This window comes from Mustela nivalis, assembly GCF_964662115.1.
Source record: "Mustela nivalis genome assembly, chromosome: 3".
Taxonomy (NCBI): domain Eukaryota; kingdom Metazoa; phylum Chordata; class Mammalia; order Carnivora; family Mustelidae; genus Mustela; species Mustela nivalis.
The window spans coordinates 9,588,018-9,610,673 of record NC_139022.1 but is presented as its reverse complement, the minus strand read 5'-3'; the positions used below and the strand labels follow the sequence as shown (position 1 = coordinate 9,610,673).

The following is a 22,656-nucleotide window of genomic DNA, read 5'->3' as shown; positions in this document are numbered from 1 at the left end:
ATAGAAGGAAAGATCAACATTTCCCAGGCAAACAAAAGTTAAAGGAATTCATTACCATTAAACCAGTCTTACAAGGAATATTAAAAGAAATTCTTTAAGTTGAAAGAAAAGACCATAATTAGGAGTAAGAAAATTAGAATTCATAAAAATTCCACAATAAATTTGAACATAAAAATGTAGTAGGTTAATAACATATAAAACCAGTACAGAGGTTAAAGCATAAAAGCAGTAAAATTAATTATGATACAAAAATCAGCCAAGGGATTCACAAAATAAAAAGACGTAAAGTATGAAATCATATATGCAAAATGTGTGGCAGGGAGTGAGTAAAAATGTAGTGTTTTTAATATGGGTTCAAACTTAAGAAACATCAACTTAATACAGACTTCTATATGTAAAGGAGATATACATATAGATAGATAGATGTATATCTATCTATCTATATATATATTTATTACAGGTAACCATAGATTAAAACCTGTATGGGTATACAAAAAATAGAAGGGAATCTAAACATTAAAGAAAGCCATCAAACCACGGGAAAGAGAACAAGAGAAGAAAGGAAAAGAGAAGAACTACAAAAACAACTATAAAAAACCAGCAAGAGTGATGCCTGGGTGGCTCAGTCAGTTAAGCATCTGCCTTCAGCTCAGGTAATAATCCTGGGGTCCTGGGATTGAGCCCTTCCTCTGGCTTCTTGCTAGCAGGGAATCTGCTTCTCCCTCTGCCTCTGTTGTTCCCCCAGCTTGTGTGCTCTCTCTCTCTCTGACAAATAAATAAATAAAATATTTTTAAAAGTCACAAAATGGTGATAAGAACATACCTATCAATAATTGCTTTGAATATAAAGAGAGAAAATTCTCCAATCAAAACATACTGGAAAAAAAAAGACATAGGGTGACTAAATGAATAAAAATCAGGTCCATCCTATAAGCTGTCTAATGGCACCTGAAGACTGATAGTGAAGGGATGGGAAAACACTTTTTGTGCAAATGGAAGTGAAAAGAAAGCAGGGGTAGCAATACTTAAATCAGACAAAATAGACTTTAAATGCAAACTAAAACAAGAGAAAAAGCAAAACCTGAATTCGGTGTAAAGAAGGAAATAATAAAGATCAGAGTAGAAATAAATGAAATAAAGATTAAGAAAACAATATAACAGATAAATGAAACCAGAAACTGGTTTTTGAAAAGATCAACAAAATTGATAAACCTTTAGTCAGACTCATAAAACAGAGACACAGAGAATAAGAGAGAGAGAAAGCTCAAATAAAATCAGAAATAAAGGAGGAGAATAAAACAACTGATACCAGAGACATACAATATCATGAAAAATTATATGCCAGCAAACTGAACAGCCCTAGAAGAATGGATAAATCTGTATAAACACAATTAGTCAGTACTATAGTAAATAAGTACTTTGGACAGATGTAAATATGCTGTAATAAAAATGTTTTTCTTCAAAAAAAAATCTGTATAAACACAAAAACTTCAAAAACTGAATCAGGAAGAAATAGAAAATCTGAACAGACTAATTTGAAGTTGAATCAGTTATCAAAAACTCCCAACAAAGTCCAAGACCAGATGGTTTCACATTTAAAAAGAGTTAATACCTATTCTCAAACTATTCCAAAAAATAGAAGATGAAGGAAAGTTTCCAAAGTCATTCTATTAGGCAGCATTACCCAGATATCAAAACCAGATAAAGATACCACAAAAAAAAAAAAACAAAAAACACAGACCAATGTCTTGTGAACATAGATGTAAAAATCTTTAAGAAAACATTAGCAAACCTAATCCAATAATTCATTAAAAAGTCCTTCACCACAATCAAGTAGGATAATTTCCAGGTATCCAAGCAGATTTCGATATTCACAAATCAGTCAATGTGATCTACTGCATTAACAACAGAAAACAAAACAAAACAAAACAAAAACAACAACAACAAAAAACCACATGAACATCTCAACAGGTACAGAAAAAACGTTCGACAAGATTCAATATCCATTCATGATAAAAACTCAACAAAGTGGATTTGGAGGGACAATACTTCACATAATAAAGGCCATATAGGAAAAACTCACAGCTAAGACTATATATTCAAGGCTGAAAATCTGAGTCCTTTTCCCCTGAAGCTAGGAACAAGATGAGGATGTCACCTTAACACTTTTATTCAACTTAGTACTAAAAAGAAAAGAAAAGAAAAAAGAAAAAGTAAGGGAAGACATTCAAATTGGTAAGGAAAAAGTAAAATTTTGCTATCTACAGATGACAGCTGGTGCAGCCACTCTGGAAAACAGTATGGAGGTTCCTCAAAAAGTTGAAAATAGAGCTACCATATGACCCAGCAGTCACACTACTGGGTATTTACCCTAAAGATACAAATGTAGTGATCTGAAAGGGCACATGCACCCGAATGTTTATAGCAGCAATGTCCACAATAGCCAAACTGTGAGAAGAACATAGATTTCCATCAACAGATGAATAAATAAAGAAGATGTGGTATGTATACACACACACACACACACACACACACACACACTGGAATACTATGCAGCCATCAAAAATGAAATCTTGCCATTTACAGTGACGTGGATGGAACTTGATGGTATTATGCTACGTGAAACAAGTTAATCAGATAAAAAAATTATCATATGATCTCTCTGATATGAAGAAGTGGTGATGCAACATGGGGCTTAAGGGGGTAGGAGAAGAATAAATGAAACAAGATGGAATTGGGAGGGAGACAAACTATAAGTGACTCTTAATCTCATAAAACAAACTGAGGGTTGCTGGGGGGAGGGGGGTGGGGAGAAGGGGGTTGGGTTATGGACATTGGGAGGGTATGTGCTTTGGTGAGTGCTGTGAAGTGTGTAAACCAGGTGATTCACAGACCTGTACCCCTGGGGATAAAAATATATTATATGTTTATAAAAAATAAAAAATTAAAACAAAAAAAGGAAAAAAAAGTAAAATCTATGCAAAAGTCAATGTATACATACTTAATTTTTTTATTACTTTTTGGAAAGTATTAGGGTTCTCCAAAGAAACAGAATCAATAGACCATATAGATATAGATAATAGATGGATAGATGATTGATAGATAAATAGATGATAGATAGATAACAGATCAATAGATGACAGAGGGATAGATGATAGATGGTAGATAGGTAGAGAGATTCTAAGGAAATGACTTGTGATTTGGAGGGCTGGCAAGTTCAAAATCTGTAAGACAGTCTGGAAATCCAAGGAAGAGTAGATGTTGCAGCTGAAGTCCAGCAGTGGTCTAAAAGCAAAATTCCCTCTTGCTAGGGGGATTTCTGTTTTATCCTAAGACCTTCAACTGATTGGATACAGCCCACCCACACATTGGAGAGCAATCTGCTTTACTCAAAGTTTAATGATCTTAATATTAATCTCCTCTTAGAAATATCTTCATAGCCACAACAAGAATGGTGTTCGAACAAATACCTGGGTACTGTGGCCTAGTCAGACTGACAGAGCAAGTTCACCATTATAGACACTAATTAGTTCCTAGAATTCATTGAGATTTTATTGATTGCATTAATTTTTACAACTTAAAGATACTCGTGTTGACCTTTTGCTATAAATCTGAGAAAAAAATATTGCAAAGAAAACTTTGCCTTGCCATTAAATCTTGAATCATTCTTACTTCAGAATTATCAGAAGGTGAAAATACATAAGTTAATCAAGTACAGATCCATTTTCATCATAATTAGCATCATCATCCTCATCATGATCATCATTTATCCTGGCAAACTCTCTCATACTGTGCAGCTTCCCATTCCTGTCCACATGCTCCCACACCACTATCTCCTTCTGTGACCTTAAGATCACTAATTCAATTAGTAAGAATGGTATCCCTAGAGAGAGAGAAAGAGAGAGAGGTAAAACAAAAAACAGACTCTTAACTGCAGAGAACAAACTGATGGTGACCAGAGGGGTAGGAGTTGGGGGATGGGTTAAGCAAGTGATGGGCATTAAGGAGTGCACTTGTGATAAACACCAGGTGTTATATGGATGTGTGAGGATGTGGATGAAGCTAGAGGGTATTATGTTAAGTCACTCAGAGAAAGACAAATACCGCATGATCTCACTCATATGTGGAATTTAAGAAACAAAACAGATGAGCAGAGGGAAAAAAGGAGAAAGAGACAAATCAAGAACTAGACTCTTCACTCTAGATAACACACTGATGGTCACTAGAGGGGCGGGGTGGGAGATGGGAAAAACAGGTTTGGGGATGAAGGAGGGCACTTTTGAATACCTGGTGTTGTATGGAAGTGATGAATCACTAAATTCTACACTTGAAATTATTATTATACTGTAAACTGAAATTTAAAAACTTTTTTAAAAGAGTATTTAGGAAAATAATAATTCTATCCCTATTTTTTTTTCCCTCACTGCAGATGTATTCTCTGCTTGGGAGCTTGTTCCAGTAAGACTCTTTAAGGCAGTGACCTTCAAACTTCTGTGTCAATGGTTCACTGTAAGGAAAACATTTGACACACACACACACACAGCTGACTTACCCTACCTTATGGAATCATCTCTGAAATGTTCTATACCCTTTCATGTTAATCCAACTAACTTTTAAATGCTAGTTGCCTTGAATGCTCATTAAGTCGACTTAATTTAGATTGACAAGTGGCATAGGACTTTAAATTTTAAATAACCACTTGCGCAAGGCATGGGTTAGCAGGCAACAGTAGCCTGCAGAAATAACAGCACCATCTCCAGGAGGGTCTAGAACGTTTGTACTAAAAGGGTTTATGGACAGGAACTATCGACCGTCAGCATCCCAGTCTCGCCCTCACACACGCATACACACTTCTTCAACCCCGCTGTCTCTTCCCTGAGGGCTGATTTGGGAGTGACATTACAGGTCTCTGGAATCCAAGCCACAAGTCATGCCTGTCCCCACTGAGCAGAGAGGAAGTAGCATCCCCCCATCCCCCCAGCACACTATCTCCCGCGGTTAACACTGTCTCCTGGAAGGACAGGGGTTCTGTCCAGCCCCCACAAGCAGACACTGCTTTAGGACTCCTGAAAGAGAGTAGACCCCCTTCACCCACACTTCAGTGTCTGTGCACCACCCTGTGCACCTTCCCTGCTTTGGAGCACCTCAGTCTCCCCAGACCCAAAGCACCTGAGCGCTGGGAAGCCAGCCTCCCTCAGTGCGCTCCCATGTCCAATGCACCACTGTCTTTCCCGAGAACCTTGCGCACGGCCCCTTGCACGTCTTTGTTTCTCAGCGTGTAGATGAAAGGATTCAGAGTGGGGGTCGCTAGACAGTAGAAGAGTGTGAGGAACTTGCCCTGGTCCTGGCTGGCCACATTCCCAGGCTGCATGTACATGTAGATTATACTGCTGTAAAAGAGAGACACCACCGCCATGTGTGAAGAGCAGGTGTTGAAAGCCTTGCGCCTCCCCGCTGCAGACCGGATGCGTGCAACTGCAGCTGCAATGTAGCCATAGGACACAAGGATCATGGTGAGAGGCACCAGCACAATGGGGATGGCCAGGAAGAAAGCTAAGCCTTCAACGCGGCTGGTGTCCACACAGGAAATGCGGATGATGGATGGCATCTCACACACAAAGTGATTGATGCGGCGTTGGTCACAGCACCCCAGGGACATGGTCAGTGGGGACATGAGCACAGAGTTGGCGATCCCACTGAGCCAGGCAAAGGCTGCCTGTTGCAGGCACAACTGTGGGTGCATGATGGCCATGTAGTGGAGTGGCTTGCAAACAGCCACAAAGCGGTCATAAGCCATGACTGAAAGGAGAATGCACTCAGTGCCCCCCACAGACAGGAAAGCAAAGAGTTGGACAACACAACCTACATAAGTGATGGTCTTGTGTGGCCCCCAGAGGTTGACCAGCATCTGAGGTATGCTACTAGTAGTGTAGCAGAGGTCCAGGAGGGACAGATTGCAGAGGAAGTAGTACATAGGCAAGTGCAGTCGAGGGTCCACCAGGGAGAAAAAGATGATGGTCGAGTTCCCCACCACAGCCAGAAGGTAAAAAACTGTGTTAATGAAAAACAGAATGGTCTCCAACTTTGGATGGTCAGAGAACCCCAGCAGAATGAAGTCTCCTCCAGAGCTCATGTTACTTCTTTCCATACTCTTGGCTTGATAAACCTGTTTGCAGAGGTTAACATCTGTGCTATCACTCATGCAGAAAATGGTATACCTCGTTTGGTCCCAACAGTGGATGTATTTCACTGAGCCCCCTCACACCTGAACTGAGTCACCTGCCTGCCCATTCCTGGAACTGGAGGCTGAGGTACTAAAAACATATTTGTCTGTAAAGTGATGAAAGCCATAACTTTTTTTTCTTCTTCTTCTTTTTTTTTTTTTAGTAGAAGAATCCTTAAATTAATTTTTTTTAAAGTTAAATTTAAAAACCATGCTGTAGGGGCACCTGAGTGGTTCAGTGGGTTAAAGCCTCTGCCTTTGGCTCAGGTCATGATCCCAGGGTCCTGGGATCGAGCCCCGCATGAGGCTCTCTGCTCAGAAGGGAGCCTGTTTCCTCCTCCCTCTCTCTCTCTGCCTGCCTCTCCTCCTACTTGTAATCTCTGTCTGTCAAATAAATAAATAAAATATTTAAAAAAAATATTGTAATGAGACTTAACATTTGTAATCACCACACATAAAAGGGACAATACTTTTACTTTTCTTTCTTGATTTTAGCTGAAGAGTGATACCCCAAAGACAGGAACTTGTTATCTGTTTAGTTAGTTACTTTAAAACAACTCATCATAAGAGCAATTCATGTTTTTTAGAGGAAAAAAAGACCATTGAAGAAATAAATAACTGCATAATCCCATCTACTCATAGACAATAGCTATTGATAAATTTATATATATACTTGTTTTCTCTATTTTCTTCTTCCAGGTTTTTAGAACTTATGTGTATATGAATCATATATACCTATATATGTCAGCGTTATTGAGGTAGGGTTGGCATATAAAATTGTAAGATATTTAAGGTATACAGCGGGGTAATTAGATACATATACAGTCTGTGAAAGAAACCCTCTATCTAACTCGCATGTTCATCATGTGTGCATGTGTGTATGTGTGTGCAAGAGCATTTCACTCTCCTAACATGAGGAACTATTCAGTACTTGCCCCATGCACTCACTCATGATTTTGTTCCAGGTCTGGAGTCTGGTATCTTAAAGATACTAAACCAAAATCCATGACCCCAGCAGGGTCACACAAATTATCTGAATGGAATTTAGGAAAGAGAAAGTGGAGACACAATTATCCCCTTGTGCATTTTCAAAAGTATGCCAGATAGAAGTGGTACTGCCTCACTGGCATGGGAGATCTTCCTGTAGGGTGCAGGCACTCCTGTCATGGAGGCTGTGGGCCTCCCATAATCCCCGGACCAGCTAACAGTCCTCACACTGTCACCTGCTCTGCTGTCCTTGCTTCCCATCTGCTGGCCTGAATGCCATACCCTCAATGACAATAGTCTATCCCTCCTGGGGGCCCACCAAATACCTGTAGGTTTGCTCAAGAACAGTAAGCTTCCTGGTCTCAATCGCCATTGGGTCACCTGAACATTAGGTCCATGAACACAAAAAGGTTTTGGACCTATAGTGATCTCCTCAGGTACAAACATCCTTATAATGTTATCATTGTTTTTCCTAACCGATCTTTTATGGTGTTTGTTTTTTTTTATTCATTTATTTGAGAGAGAGCATGAGCAGGGGAGGGGCAGAGGGAGAAGCAGACTCCCCACTGAGCAGGGAGCCTGACATGGAGCTTGATCCCAGGATCCTGAGATCATGACCTGAACCGAAGACACTAAACCAACTGAGCTGCCCAAGATGACCCACCAATCAGTATTTAGGTGTATTCAAAGACTCACCACAGACCAAGAAAGCCTCTGCCATGAACTTCACATGTACATTTCCATCTGTGTAATTACTCTGGCAAAGGTCTAGAGAGGTTTTGCCCACTTCACATGCCCTCATCATTAGCTCTTCCCATCTAGGGGTGGTGATGTTGCAGATGAAGTGGAACAATTACATAGGGAGGGGAGATCTTTGTGACCTCAGGAGAAGTCAGATGTCTGGAAGGAGATTAGCCACCCATTTCCCGATGGCAGCATGCTTCCTGAGGAGCCCCAGAACTGTCAGACTTATGTTCTAATGGACTGGCCATTGGAAATGGGCCTGAGAAGTCCATATGACCTGAACCCAGTCACCACACCTTAGAGGTCACACATTTAAGGAAGTTTACTTGATTGAATTCCAGCTCTCTGTGTCCACATCCTCTACCACAGCTCTTGGGGTTTTTCTGAATACTGTATTAGCTTGCATGGGTTGTTCTGAATACTCTCAAGCTTCCTGAAATTTATGTTCAAACACAGACTACTAAATAAACGTACATAGAAATCTAGAAAGCTTATCAAACATCTGAAAAATACATTTGCCTAACCATTCACCTAGCTGATTACCTGTTACAGAAATGCAGGTTTGTGAGACTGCAGCAGGGTTTAAAGCCCTTTGTCCTGCAATCTGAGATGCAGATCTGAGATGTAGATCCACACACTCCCTGGATTCCAGTATGACCACAAGAACTGGTTTTCTCTTAGGAGGAAATATTAATGACTACATCATGGGGGTTTTCAGAGCATTCCTTAAAACACTTGTATTTAAAGGCACTCAAATGTTTTTTTTTAATTTTTTATTTTTTATAAACATATACTTTTATCCCCAGGGGTACAGGTCTGTGAATCACCAGGTTTACACACTTCACAGCACTCACCAAAGCACATACCCTCCCCAATGTCCATAACCCCACCCCCCTTCTCCCAACCCCCTCCCCCCAGCAACCTTCAGTTTGTTTTGTAAGATTAAGAGTCACTTATGGTTTGTCTTCCTCCCAATCCCATTTTAAATGTTTCTTTTTTAAAATGAAAATCACAATATTTGTTAGGAAAGAATAACAAAATAATTTCTAAAATATAAGACTCGTATGCTTAAGCTTACAAATGCATCAGTGTTCTAAGACAGTGTTCTGGGAGCCCATGATCTCAAATAAAATATACAGGCCAGCAGGTCTTTTTGGGTAACATTTCCCCTTCACTGCAGCACCATCATTGTTTATACTGACCTGCACCAAGTTCTTAGAAGAAATGATGAGTAGGTCTTGGATGAGATGTTGATGAAGCCTCTTCCCAGAGTCATCCCCTTGTGTCCATGGGGTCAGGTGGTAGAAGAAGGGAGCTTCCTCCAAGAGGGAAAGCAGTGACCAAGGGTGGGGCTTGCCCTTGTCCTCACCCAGAGTTTAAAGAGGAGGGTCAGCTGAGTTCACAGGCTACAGAGAATCAGCTGTGGTTCTCCTACTCATCCTGCTGTTGTGGCAGATCAACAACACCCTGCTTCTGCCTGGATTGTCTACATTTGAACAATGCCTGTGTTCTAGTTTTAGAAGGGTAAATCTGGACATATAACGAATGGTCAGTACAGATGGCAGAAGACAAATGACACTGGTCCACAGATAAGAAACAAAACAAGGCAAACAGAAACACCTAAACCTGCACAATAAGTCATTCTCTAGCCAGAGATAGACAACAGGAAAAGAAGCCCTGACAAAGAATCTAGAGTTCTTGAAGGAAAAACAAACTGCAAAATTGCTGAAGACGGGATTTTAGAATACTTCGTACAGTGTACAAAGCATAGTTCTTTAAATATTGTTGCTTCAATAAAATTAATGGATTCCATTTATTGCTAATAGCATAAGCCCATATACAATTATTTTTAGCACCATCTGGTGAAACCTGAGACGTTGTACCCATTCATTCTTTCCTAAATTAATACGACAGTTTGGGAAAGCATGGGTGGGTAATTTGGGGAGCAGAAAAGGTAACAAGGTTTTCTGAAAAAAAAAATGTGGACTTTCAAACCCCTGTTTAGTTGAAATAGCAAGTCTCTAGGGAACAATGAGGAACGTGGACAAACTGGTGAATTATTTGACCAAATCAATATCGGCATCGGATTTAATGTAACATTTCATATATAAGTTGGAAAGGAAGAGAGAAAGGAAAGTACTCTCTCTGAAATACTGACCCAGGGGAGGAAATAAGCATTCAGCTTAATTATAAGCTTAGTTAACAAGGGGGGATGAAACTGCCAACCCAGAAAAAGTCATCCCTCCCCTTGCTGCCCAGAGAGAGGAGACAACACTGGTCCCCCACCACTATCCCAGCATTCCTCTCACACACTAAACTGCAGGGACTTTTAAAGCTTTTCAAGTGGTTAGAAAATTAGCCCCTGTAGATTTCTTAGAATGAGCTTAAGTTGTTTATGCTATTAGGTTGCCTGAGTTCTAAGGTCTTCCATCCTCTAGAGATATAAGATCCTAAAGGGAAACAACTCTCAAGAGATTTCTCTGGAGGCTATAGAGGAAGGCAAATCATATAAACAATAATTTTACATCAGAACAATCACTAAGATGACTCAAATTTAGAGAGGAGAAAAATAGTCCTCCTAAATATTACTTGGTAAGTTGCAAAAGACAGATTGAGTTCTTGTGTGCCTGGAGTCACAAAATAACTTGATTAAAATTTCTACTATATTTGAAAATGTTGCATTGCATTTAAAAGGGAAATATTAAAAACATAAGCTTTTATATGAGCAAGCTGTGATTCTGACCTTGTTTGATACTTCAGTTGCAAAAGTTCACAAGGCAGAGTTGCTTTCTTATATATTCACACACATAATTCCTGAGCATTAGCATAAATTACAAAGAAGACTGCTATCATTAACAGACTAGGTTTTAGAAACTTGGTCCATACTGCTGAAAAAATAAAGAGAAAGTAATCATTACCTTACTAGAACAATGGTGAGAGGACATAATTCTTTAGTTGGATCTTGAAAATGTTATTGACACTGAAGATGGTGTCATTAAATAGGAGAGGCAGGGATGTGCCTTTAAAAAAATACTAATTAGCAAGCAATGTAAACAAACCCAACTTTCTGCTTTCAGTGAGAAAACAATGCAGTTTGTGTTTTTGTTTCTGTTTTATGTGCTGGCAATAGTCTAAGCAATTTAAAGACTCTTTACTCAACTCAGTTCTCATCCAATGATAGAACAGGGAAAGGCCAGGAAAGATTCCTGCAGGTTTTGATTCATTTCCAGACTGTACCTGTGTGACTATGGACAAACTAAGTTTCCTCCCGTCCTTCAATTTCTGCTCCCACCTTCTTTTGGGGTTCACAGTTGCATCACATCTCAGAATCAGGCCTCTCTTACAGCTCTCCTCATTCACAATTTCTTTTGCAGACAATAAAATCATTTATTTAGATCAAAGCTCTTATTTTGTTTTTGCTTAATGACAATGAATTCATGAAGTTTTTAAGTTAAATACTCAAAAGAAATATTTCTTTTTTTGTTTGTTTGGTTTATGTTTTGTTTGTTTAATTTTATTTTAGTTACATTCAATTAATTAACATATAGTGTATTATTAGTTCCAAGAGTAGAATTGAGTGATTCATCAGTTACATAGAACACCCAGTGCTCATTCCATCACATGCCCTCCTTAATGCCCATCACCTAGTTATCCCATCCTCCCCCCCACTCCCCTCCAGTAACCCTCAGTTTGTTTCCTACAGTTAAGAGTCTCTTACGATTTGCCTCCCTCAATAATCTTTGATTTTACTTTTCCTTCCCTTCTTTTATGTTACTCTGTTTTGTTTTTTAAATTTCACATATCAGTGAAATACTATAATTTTCTTTTATTGATTGACGTATTTCCAAAGAAATATTTTTTTCACTTTTTTAAAAGATTTTATTTATTTATTTGACAGAGATCACAAGCATACAAAGAGGCAGGCAGAGAGAGAGGGGGGGAAGTAGGCTCCCCCTGAGCAGAGAGCCTGATGCAGGCCTCGATCACAGGACTCTGAGATCACGACCTGAGCTGAAGGCAGAGGTGTAAACCACTGAGCCACCCAGGCACCCCCCAAAGAAATATTTCTATCACAGAATCTAGAATATGGCAAAAAGGATCTGTATGCTAAAAACTGAAAAAGCTGCTGAAACCATAAAAGAAAACAACTTTATGTTAAAGGATAAGAAGACTCAAAGTGGTAGAGATTCCAATTCACTTCAATTTGATGCACTGATTTAATGCAATTCCAATAAAAATTTCAGCAACATTTTTGGTGATACAGGCAAGTTAATTCTGATTTATATGGAAAGGAAAAGGAAAATCTAGATCAAATTTTAAAATTAAGATTAAAGTTGAAGAAATCACAGTACCTGTTCTTAAGATTTACTGTCAAGCTGAAATAATCAATATAGCATTATTAAGTGATAAATGGATAGGTCAACAGAACAGAGAAGGAGCTGAGAAATGGACCTACAGAAATGTAGCTAACTGATTTTTGACAAATAAACACAAGCAATTCTTCAAGCATTTTCAGCAAATTGTTGGAACTGGACATTCAAAAACAAAAAATTGTGGTCATCTGCCTAAATTCCACACCTTCCATAAAAATAACTCAGATGGATGACAGATCCAAATATAAAATGTAAAATCATAGAACTTTTAGTAGAAAACAATAGAGAAAAATCTTTTGGGGCTGGAGTTAGACAAAAAATTCATGACACCATAAAGTCAAATATGTTAGAAAAAATGATACATTGGATTCAATCCAAATGGAAATTTGCTTTCGGAAAGACACTGTTGAGAAAGTAAAAGGCAAAGTCAGAGGCTGTGATAAAATATTTATAAATTATATATTCATCAAGTGACTTCCTTCCATGATTGTTGAAGAACACTCAGAACTTGGGACACTTGAGTGGCTTAGTCAGTTAAGTGTGACTCTTGATGTCAGTTCAGATCATGATCTCGGGGTTGTGAGATGAGCCCTAGATTAGGCTCTGTATTGAGCATGAAGCCTGCCTAGGATTTTCTCTCCCTCCCTTTCCCTCTGCGCCTCCTCTCCCCACCCACACATGCACACACATTCACGCTCTTTCTAAAAAATTATAAATTTAAGTAAGTTTTAAAATTAAAAAAAAAAAACTCACTCAAAACTCTTCAGAAAGAAAAAACAACCCAATTCTGAAAAATGAGCAAAACAAGAGACTGATTTAATGAAAAGGATATATGGGTGAACCTAAGTGTAGAAGTCACTTTTAGGCAAACAAGCTTGAGCAATGGAATGCAGATGGGACCATTGGGTGACCTCACAATATTCATACACCCTAGCTGACCAACAGCCTACTTACAACAGAGCACAGATACCAAAAAAGGAAAGATTTCATACATCCCCATTCCTCCTCACCTTTCGCCTTGGCTCCAACCTCTATCACTGCCTCATTGCAAACAACTTTTCTCTGCTGTCCTGTCCAACACTCCCTTGCAATGTATTCAGTAAACTTCTATCTCCTTTGTTTTGCCTCAGGTGAATTCTTTCACTGCATGCACAAGCTTCCACCTGATCATCACCCCACATTTGGGGGCACCTTTCTGATGAAGAGATGCCCCATTTAGGTACCCAATAAGCACATGAAAGGATGTTCAACCTCAGTAGAAATTAGGAAAATTAAAGCCATGATGAAATGTCATTGTACACCTATTAGTCTAACTCAAACTGACACTACCAAGTGCTGATGAAGTTGACACCTGGAATTCTGATACATTGATTTTGAAAATGCAAAATCCCATACCTTTCTGGAAAATGGTTTTGTACTTTTTAAAGCAAATATATCCTTACCCTATGACCCTGCAGTCCACTCCTGAGTACTTAACGCAGGGAAATGAAATATTATGTTCCTTTGGAAACCTGTATTCAAAAGTTCATAGCAGCTCTATTTATAATTACCCAACACTGGAAACATCCCAAATATCCTTCAACAAGTGAACAAACTGATGTCACCCCCACAATGCAATTCTACTCAGTAAAATGTAGAATGTATTACTGACAAACAATTTGTTTAAATCTCAAAGACATTCTGCTCATTGAAAAAAGTCAATCTTTTTTCCCTCTTTCTTTGCTTTCTTTTTTTTTTTTTTTTTTTCATTTATTTAAATTCAGAGGTGTCTGGGTGGCTCCAGAGTCCCAAGATTGAGTTCAAAATCAGGCTCCCTGCTCAGCAGGAATCTGCTTCTCCCTCTAACCTTCCCACCACTCATTCTCTTTCTTTCTCTTTCTATCAAATAAATAAATAAAATCTTTAAAAGTATATTTACATTCAATTAATTAACATAGAATGTATTACTAGTTTCAGAGGTAGATTTCAGTAATTCAACAGTGCTCATTACATCAAATGTCCTCCTTAATACCCATCACCCAGTTACCTCATCCACCCACCTCCCCTCCAACAACCCTCAGTTTGTTCCCCACAGTTAAGAGACTCTCATGGTTTGTCTCCCTCTCTGTTTCCAACTTATTTTATTTTTTCCTCCCTTCCCCTATGCTTGTCTATTTTGTTTCTTAAATTCCACATATGAGTGAAATCATATGATATAATTGTCTTTCACTGATTGACTTATTTCACTTAAAATAGTATCCTCTAGTTCCATCCAGATCATTGCAAGTGGTGGGATTTTATTTCTTTTGATGGCTGAGTAATAGTCTCTTATATATATATATATACCACATCTTTATGAATAAAAGAAGCCAATCTTAAAACTAACCAAGGTACTGTATCATTTCATTTGTAGATTGTTCAAGACTCAAAATGACAAAAATATGGTGGTTGCCAAAATTTAGATTTGGGAAGACTATCAATGATAGCATAAGACAAGAAAAGTTTTCAGTGGTAATATATTCAGATCTTGATGGTAGTTACATATATCTATATATGTATACAAAATCATAGAGCTATTCACCAAGAATTACAACTTGACTTTATGAAAAATTAAAAAATAAAATTTAAGATAATCCAAATTAAAGTGTTTTTTAATTTAACAGGGACTCTTTTACTCTTATTTAAAAAGCTGTTGATGTTGAATTGTTGGATTTGGAGCAAATGGTCAAGAAAGAATTCTTGAAGTGTCTTTGGTGCAAAGAAAGTGTTTTTATTAAAGCACAGGGACAGGACTTGTGGGAAGAAAGAGCTGCACTGGGGTCATGAGGAGTGGCCCATTATATACTTTCAAGTTGGGAGGGGGTTAGGGATAGCATAAGTCTCAAGGAATCTGGAAGCAAGGTTTCCAGGACCTTGAGGGGTTAGATGTTGTTAGGAAAAGGCCCTTTATTACTATCTACTCTCTATTACTGTCTAATAAAATCTTAGTCATGAGAACCATCAATGGGTCATATGTTTGGAGGATGATTGTTAACACATGTGTTGGGGGATAGAGATAAAGGGAGTTTCCAAAGGAATTTCTATGCATTACAGACTCACAGGATCCTGGAGGGTAGGATGTTAAGCCAAGATTGTCTTTTGCCCTTAGCGAAGTATTAACATTGAGGCAACTGAGTTCCCACAAGAAGGTCACTTTACCTGTCTAAAGGACTTGTCAATGGGCTATAAGTAGTAAGGGAATTTAATTTGTTTTTCTTTTGCTTTTGTCTCCCACACCAGCTATCAAGTAGAAATGACTATCAAATTTTAGGTTCATTCTTCTCTCTGGAATATAGTATTTCCAAGGCCATTAAGACATGAAAAACAGAAATAATGACCGAGAAAATTCATATTTCAGAGAAACATTTGTTGACCTAGATGATCTTAATCCTCCTATTTCCTTTGCCTGAATGGACTAGCAAAACCAGTGCTTGGTTGTTATGTGTAATTATGCCTCCAATGACAGGTAGAGGAATGGAATAACTAATACAAACAGCATGAGTAATTTACAAGAATAAGTTTAAGCAGACAGTTTACTGAATTAATTCATCAGCTCTTGACCCTCTGACCCATCAGGTAGTTTCCTGCTCTCAGACAGAATTAAATCAGACAGATGAGGCAGGACCCAAGGGATTAAAGTGTCTCCAACTTTGCACAGTGCAGTAAGATTTCAAACAGTTTGATCTGTGATGCAGATCTCTCATTAGGTTATCATCACTTCTGCCCAGGCCTGTGGCTTATTCTGATGGAGATGACAAGGAAATCCCACTAGCAACTGTCAGCTCAGGGTATGACTCAGACATAATCATACCAAACTTAATGACTCACTTCCACAGCTGGGGGTCAAAAGCTCACAGCTGGGTGAGCAAAAGCCTGATGAGAATGAGACCTTCTGTGCCAGGAGCTCCTTCCTTAATATGAAGGTTGAGTCTGACATAGATATTTTTATGGGATATGTTTTTTTCTCCTGGCCTTAAATAAATTTCTGAGATCCTTCTGATTTGGGAGAGAACTATGCTGTCAGATGATGTGACTGAAATTGTGCTCTTCAGCCACCAGCTCCAACATATTCCAGCCACCAGCTCCAACATGTTCGTTCTACATCCAGGAAAGCAAAGCAAACACCAGGGATTGGGTCTCGGGTATTCTCTGTTGCTCATTACTTGTTTCCAGCCAGATCCCTGGTCCTGAGTCCATCCCTCTAACATCTCCAAAATCCAATTTCTCTGCTTCATCTTCACCCATTTCATTCCTCAAATTCTCATAACTTCTCAGTCGGATTACTGAAATATTTTCCTCCTTTTCTTTTCTTTTTATTTTTTAATTTTTTTCCTCCTTTTATTTTCTATGTCATCCTTTAAATTGTAGCAAATGATCTGCCTAAAATGTACCCTATTAGTGTCACTATCTTTCCTAAGTACATTAATTTCTTTTCCATTGGAGGAAAGATAAAATCCAAGTTTCCCAACTGAGTATTAGTTGGGAGTGTTTAAAGATCTGGCTCTTGTGCACACCTCCGCATTTACCCACAACCATTACCTTTAGGGATCTTGTATCCAGATACCTCAAACTACTAGCTCAGGATATGTTCCATCCTCTCCTTGCTTTAACACATACATTTTGTTCTTTACTACAGCATCTTTTTTCTACTCTTTCACTTTCAAACTTACTCATCTTTCAAACACAGAACAGCCATCATCTCCTGCAGAAAACCAAACTTCAACAATCAAGTGAAGTGCCCACCCAATTCATCCCATATCACATTATCAATGACAGACTGCACTTTCCTTTTCTTTGTGTTTCATATTTGTATCTCCATCATCCCAGCATCGTGTGTGACATGTCATAGATCCTCAGTAAATACTTGCTGGCTGAATAAGAAAACGTGAGCAAAATCCCAAATCACTGAATAAATGATTATTTGTCATTATTAATATCCCTAATTATTTTCTCAAAACCAGAATTTTGGTATATCAGATATAGTATCACAAATACTGGCAATGAATAGTAATTTCAAATTACAAAATGAGAGATTATAATAAAGCTTACTTGTGCTTTATATACCATTCTTTTTTCCTATTATAAATCAAAATATTTTACAAAAGATATATTATGTATTTATCACTGTGCCAAACATCCTTTTGGGAGAAATAGTATAAAAATGCATTGCTACTACTTGCAAAGACACCATAATATACTTACATTTCTAAGTATTTTAAATAGTATCCAAGTTAATCTCTGCAGCTCTACATGTGGCTAAGAGTCTGTTCCATATGCAAATCCTCCTGGAATCTGATGTTTTTCTTCTTCTAAAGGTGACATAAGGTCAAATCCATCAGCCCTGTGCTCCTTAACCACACTGTACACTTGGAATCTATTTTCCTCACCCTCCTGAAGCAAATTCAAATTAAGAGGGCAGGGAGCTACACTTAGAGATGTAAACGATTCATATTTTCTTGTGAGAGGATCCCACAATTGCAGGAAAAATAGCAGCTTCAATGAAAATATGGTTCAAGATAGTAAGCATTGATTAAATATCTTTGATTTGAGAAGAAAGACCTGGATGTTGTCAGTGTTGAAAAGTTTACTATAAACCTTTGAGGAATTTTCAAATTCGTCAAAGTTATAAGCTGCAGTGATGACTTAGTATTGGTAATGGAATCCCAAGTTTGATTGCATACCTACATTGGAAACACCAACAAAGATTTTGTTATTAAAAATTAAATATTAGAGACAAGTTTCTGGGGATTCTTGCTGATAAGACTAAAGGACAAAATTGATATGGGTTTTGCATTATCTGGAAAATAGTTATGAAGGCAACAAACCTATATCAGGCCTGGTAAAATAGATTTCCAAAGAGGAAGGCAAAGACAGCACATTGGCCCACCCCCCTAGTCCACAAGCCCCCTCTCCTTCCCTGACACACTCTGGCCCCAGCCCTCATGCCCAGGAGAGCACAGTGCAGCCTCAGCCAACAGAATTAGGTCTTAGTCTCCAGGCCATCATTGGGTATCATCCAGTTTCCTCTGGCTTTTTGCACAGGAGCTGGTGATAAGTGTCCTTAATGGAATGACTTCAGAAGAGATAAATAAGATAAAACTGTCTGGTTATTTTAGTCTGAGAGGTTAAGACATGGAGGATTGTATCAATGGATGTGTTTTCCCTCACTAACATACTTCCATCCTTTTCACGTCTCATGCTCTTGTACTTGAGTCATTGGGTCTGACAGAGTCATTTGATAATGGAAGTACCAATCCAGGAAACAGGAATTCAACCCCAAATTAAGCCTCTAATAATAAAGCCTCTTAGACTCAGCTTTCTTATATAGAGAATATTAATAGTGTTTACCTGTCAGTGTTGTTATAAATATTAGCTCAGATAAAATAGGAAAAGGGCTAACCATAGTGTCATAGACAATGTTCAATAAATTCCACTTGTAATGAAACAAGATGGGATCAGGAGGGAGAAAAACCATAAGAGACTCTTAATCTCAGGAAACAAACTGAGGGTTGCTTGGGGGTGAGAGAGTAGGGAGAGGGTGGCTGGGTTATGGACATTGGGGAGGGTATGTGCTATGGTGAGTGCTATGAATTGCATAAGACTGATGATTCACAGATCTGTACCCTTGAAACAAATAATACATTATATGTTAATAGGAAAAATTAAAGAGAATAGTTGTGTCTTTAACAAATAAAAATAAATTCCACTTGTTACTATCTTGTAAACATTAAACTATGAAAGAATAAATAAAGAGAAGTGGTTAAAAAAAATCATCATAGAGTGAGGTGCTTGGGTGGCCCAATCAGTTAAGTGTTCAACTGTCGACTTCAGCTCAGATCATGATCTCAGGGTCATGAGATCAAGCCCGGTGTCAACCCTCCTTGGGATTCTTTCTTTCTCTCTCTCTCTGTCCCTCCTCAAGCCCCCCGCCCCCGCACCAGGCACTTTCTCAATCAATCAATCAATAAACAAGAATAAGTAAGAATTAAATATCATCATAGAAGGACAGCTGCCAAAGAAATATTTTCTTAACTTGACTGATAGGATTTGAATATCTAAAGAAAATACTACTGTGTCAAAAGGAATAAAGGAGAATTATTTGTGGCAAGAGTTGATCTTACTACTCAAGCTCTAAGTAGAGAAGGTTGTTTGAATCTTTTTTGTTTTTACTAAAAGCAGTTCAGACAGGGAAAGGCAAATATCATATGATTTCTTTGTATGTGGAATCTAAAAATCAAAACAAATGAACAAACAAAACAGAAACAGACTTGTGGTTGCTAGAGGAGAAGTTGGTGGGGGATGTGTGAAATAGGTGAAAGGGATTAGGAGGTACAAATCTCTGGTTATAAAATAAATAAATCATGGGGATAAAAAGTACAACAGGAAATAAACTCATTACATGTGTGTGGATGTGTTGCTAGTGATTCTCAGGTCACAGAGACTCAACAGAGAGAATAAGGATTTTTAAAAAAAAAGGACTGGAATTTGGAACGATAGACAAAATTTATTCCATCTTTGGGGAATTTGGGAGGCTCACTGGGTTAAGCTTCTGCCTACAACACAGGTCATGATCTCAGGGTCCTTGAATCGAACCCCACGTTGGGCTCTCTGCTCAGCAGGGCACCCACTTGCCCCTCTTCCTCTGCCTGCTTCTCTGCCTACTTGTGATCTCTCTGTCAAATAAATAGATAAAATCTTTTTAAAATTTTTTCTTCCATCCTTTATTTCCAAGATGATGCCACCTGGGTGATTTCTTGAGCTTAAAATGGAAACTTAAGTGTTCTATTAAGATATATATATATATATATATATATATATATATATATATATATATTTACTTTTTTGTTTTAGAGAGAGAGTGAGTGCGATTGTGGATAGGGGCAGATATGGGCAAATGGAGAGAATCTCAAGCAGATTCCCCACTGAATATGGAGCCCAGTGCAGGGCTCATAACCCTGAGATCGTGACCTAAGCCAAAATCACAAGTTAGAAGCTTAACCAACTGAGCTACCCAAACTCCCCTAAATGTTCTTTTTTAATTATAAAGAAAGGTCACATGTAGTTACTAAAAAGTTCAAAATTTAATTGTATGGAAACTAAAATCACAAGAGCTATTTGGTTCTCTACTCAGCAGGGAGTATTCCTCTCCCTCTACTCCCCTTCCTTCTCATGCTTTCTCTCTCCCTCAAATATACAAATAAAATATTTTTTTAAGAAAGAAACAAGCAAACAAACAGGACAAATGAGCAAAGGGAGAAAGAGAAAGAAAAAGGGGACAGAGAGAGGGTGTACAAGCCAAGAAATAGACTCTTAACTATGGAGAACAAACTGATGGTCACCAAAGGGGAGTTGGGAGGATGCTTCAAGTAGGGGATGGGGATTAAGGGGTGTACCTGTTGTGATGAGCACTGGATGTTGTATGGAATTGTTGAATCACTATATTGTACACAAGAAACAAACATTATACCATATGTTAACTAACTAGAACTAAAATAAAACCTTAAAGCCAAATAACAAAAAAACAAAAACAAGAAACTCCTCACTTAAGAAGAAACAACCTACTGCTAGACGGAGTCCTATGATTTGACTGATGTTGTTTTGCTCACCTCTGAAAAATCACTGTAGTCATAAAAAAAAAGGAGCTTCAAGAGGAGGCCACTGGTGTTGTCTCATTTTTATTTGACATCGCATCACTTAATCTACAGACTGTGTGCTTTGAGTTAGTGTTACTAGTCCCCTGTAATTGTGGATGAACCCCAAAGATGTGTAAAAGGCAAGTATAGGAGATATTTCCTAAGGTAGATGCCTTTAAACTGAAGAAAACCAGTTCACATCCAGAGACCAAGGGATGAGGTCACACTTGAAATCATAATGTCCAGCTGTGTTCACTCTACTCTGAAAGTTTGCTCTCCACATCATCACATACATATCTAAGAGACAGACTCCAGAACTTCATGTATTACCCCAGCATTCCTCTCATTCAGGTTTCCTTGGCCTCCTTCTCTCCCTTCAGGGGCCTCTTCATTGCCCCCATTTACATCCTTGTTCTTCAGAGTGTAGATCAGGGGGTTGACACTAGGAGTGACAATGGTGTAGAAGTGGGTGAGGAACTTGCCTTGGTCTTGGGAGTAGCTGTTGGCTGGCTGCAGGTACATGTAGATGATGGCCCCATAGAAAAGGGAGACCACGGTTAGGTGGGAAGAGCAGGTATTGAATGCTTTCTTGCACCCTGCAGCTGACTTGATCCTCACCACAGCAGCAGCAATCATCCCATAGGAGATGAGGATCAAGGAGAGGGGCACCAGGAGAAGGGCAACACCCAGGACAAAGGCAAATGCTTCCACCAACATGGTGTCTTCACAGGACATGGCAATTAGAGCAGGCATCTCACCCACATCGAGAGAGTTGCACTGTCTGGGGACACATGACAAAGGAGTTTAAAAAGCCACAGAACCAGGACACAGTCACCAACTACAGGCAGAGACGTGGGTGCATGACCACAGTGTAATGCCGAAGCCAGTAGACAGCCACGTAGCAGTCATATACATGACAGCCAGTAGAACACACTCGGTTGAGCCCAACATCATCTAGATATAAAGCTGGGCCACAGCATGGTAGGAGATGGTCTTATCTGGACCCCAAAGGTTCCACAGCAGCTGGGAAACAATGCTTGTTGTAAAGCAGAGATCCAAGAAAGAAAGTTTCCTAAGAAAGAAGTACATGGGCATGTGGAGTCTAGCATCCATGATTGACAACAAGATGATAGCAGTGTTGCCCGAAGGGTCAGGATGTAGAAGACCAAGATAAAAGCAAAGAGAATAATCTCCAGTCAAGGGTGATCAGAAAAGCCCAGCAAGATGAATCCTTGTTGGTAGCTATCATTGTCTTTCTCCATAGTCTTTGCCAGCTGTTATGGAAACACACTAGCAAGTATTGGATAAGACAGCAAATGAAGATTCACCCAGCACTCTCCAATTTCCATGTGTGGGTCTATAAAGTTAGGAGAGTCATCTGCTCTTCCATACTTTCCTAGCATACACTTACTGATACCTATTGTATGCAAAGCAGTGTGTCTGATTCTCCTGGAGGGGAGAGGATGAATTAACTCAGAAGCTACCCTGTTTGGTAATTGCAAATAATTAAAAAGAAGAGAGGAAGTAAAAGTTCTCTAAAAGATTTGTTAAAGAGCTGAGTGTTTTGCAAATTATTCCCAGTTGATCAGAGAAACCCCTATAGAAGACTTTATGTTCAGGGACACTGTTGTACCTGAGGGAGGTTTTGTTTTGTTTGGTTTGGTTTGGTTTTTTGGGG

General features: G+C 38.7%; 2 pseudogenes across 2 annotated transcripts; both read right to left on the bottom strand.

Moving 5' to 3' along the window:
- Positions 1 to 5,194: 5,194 nt before the first annotated feature.
- LOC309861972 (putative olfactory receptor 2W6 pseudogene) lies at positions 5,195 to 6,148 on the bottom strand (annotated as a pseudogene). The gene has a single exon. The product of its transcript is annotated as a putative olfactory receptor 2W6 pseudogene (transcript).
- Positions 6,149 to 21,325: 15,177 nt separating this feature from the next.
- Positions 21,326 to 22,240, bottom strand: LOC309861971 (putative olfactory receptor 2W6 pseudogene; annotated as a pseudogene). The gene has a single exon. The product of its transcript is annotated as a putative olfactory receptor 2W6 pseudogene (transcript).
- Between the last annotated feature and the right edge of the window lie 416 nt (positions 22,241 to 22,656).